Source organism: Plectropomus leopardus, chromosome 20 (genome assembly GCF_026936395.1).
Source record: "Plectropomus leopardus strain MGB_pleo_1.0 chromosome 20, ASM2693639v1, whole genome shotgun sequence".
Lineage (NCBI taxonomy): Eukaryota > Metazoa > Chordata > Actinopteri > Perciformes > Serranidae > Plectropomus > Plectropomus leopardus.
The window spans coordinates 6,586,646-6,588,922 of NC_142195.1; positions in this window are offsets into that span (position 1 = coordinate 6,586,646).

A 2,277-nucleotide genomic window follows, 5' to 3' on the forward strand; every position below is an offset into this window, starting at 1 on the left:
CCATTTCCGGTTGCTGGACCACTGATGCCTGTGGTCTGATGTCACAAGCTACATACCATCAACTATGTAAGTACATGTCTGTTTACATATCGGAGACCTAAACACGAACTGATCTTTCTTTCTTTCTTTATTTCCCAACAGCTTATTTTTTAAAGCCAGTCCTCATTTCAAAAATGTGTTTGAGAGTCGTGGGAAACTTGAAATTCCTAGGATTCTGGCTATGATAAACAGTGTAATTTTGGCAAAATTTACATAAAACGTCTTTTTAATCCATCGCCAGGATTTGGGGTTCAGTGATTATTAAAAACAAATACAAAGTATAACAATTTCAATTGTAGGTCGATCCCCTAAGCCAAAATTAAAATAAATAAATAAATACACTGAGTCCTTCCCCAGTGCTTAAAAAATATGACAGGTCTTCCACGTTTTGCACCACCATTGCAGGTTTTTATTGATCATATCTTTAAAGATTTTTATTACGGGAAAGTATAGTGTTTGATTTCTTCCAAAACTAAAGAGAAGAAGAAACATTTTGTAATACATTCAATAATAATATTGATATTTTCTTGATGTCCAAATGTAAATTTAGCGGTAAAAACATTTTGTTGTTTTCTTGGTGAACATTGAGCAGTATGTGAAACTACTTTCTAATTTGACTAACAGGAGGCTTTCATAACACTTTATTTCTATATGTTTTATAGCCTAGTATTTTGTCTAGAGGTATAAACTCCTGGCTCTTTTGTGATTGTTCTATTTGAATCCTATCCCCATGTAAACTGAGTATGTATTGTGAGATTTTTTTATTTTGTTACAAAATAGATATCTTTTTATAGACCGATGAAATTAAATTAGTAGGCTATTAACATGATACATGATGTACATCCAAACATCCAAATCTCAGTCTGCTATAACAGGCCTACGTGGATTGACTCTCTCCACAGGGTTATCCTTAAACTGAGAGCAGTTTGACAGCCGATTAAAGCACAACATGTATAATTGGATTAGCAGTGATAATCCAATCCTCAACTATAATCTGACACCGTCCAGTAACGTTAGTCCCAACCATGAAGTTTCAGGCATGTTGAAGAGCTCCACTTGACATGATTTGGAAGATTAGGATCAGTCTGCCATTAATCCTGATTAATATGTGCTGTGATCCTAATCATTGGCAGACTCTAAACTTGGCATCGGTGCACTCACTCAGAATGATGTGACCGTCTAATTTGCAAATTACTTTGTAAGATATACAGAAGCAAAGGATAATTTTCAGTTAAGTGTGGGGTGGTTCCAATAGAAACCTTAGACTTAAAGCAAGTTTTCTAGATTGCTCTTTAATTGTGTTCATTTAAAGAGGTATTTTAACTCAAGTAAAAAGGGTGTGATGGTAGATCCAATAAACTTAAATGGCACATCTGAATTCAAACAACAAACATATCCAAAGTTCTGAGTTTGCTTCAAATTACATCGACTGCATGGGAGTCAGACCATTAAATTCCTCTGCTGCACAAACTGTCCTTTCATTAGGAACAGGTCAACATCAAGTTTGGAAAGTTTGCCTTTGAACTGGTATAGCATGATGGTATTTAAGGTGGAGTTTATGTCAACAAACCGGGTGTCTTTAGCACAATGCTTGAGATCTGCAATTATTGGCCTGACAAATTTAAACAGAGGCTGATAACAACTATACAGGTATTTGCACAAGTTAATGTAAAAAGGCTCACGTTTGCATCCCGTGTCATTTATGGTTTCAAATGCCCGTGATGACTTTCATTCACAGTCATCTCTTTCCAAACAATGACTTAACTTTGGTGGGTGGCACATTGTTGACCTACAGCAATTTCCTCAATTTTTGCAAGCTACTTTTGAATTAACTCTTTGAAAACTGAGAAAATTTGCTTGATTTCTTTGAAAAACATGGCAAGAAGGCAATGAGGCACAAATTACCCCAAAATTAGCTAGAAATTTGTCAAAATTACAAAATATTACCTAAAAATGATTTTACAAATAGAAATGAAAAAAATAAATTTGTTTCATTGTCTTTTTTCCCCGTGTTTTACAAAGAAATCAAACCAATGTGGTCATGTTTCGAAGGTTCAAATAGCTTGTGAAAGGTAGAACACAGGAAAAATGATTTTTATCCAAGTTTCAAAGGGTTAAACTCATCCATCTGGAGAGTGTAAAACCTAACATAATTTTGAAGTGCTAAGCAGCTGTCATTTTGGAAACTACCAGGAAACACTGACAAGAGTGACCAAGAGACTCAGAGGTCCAGTTCAG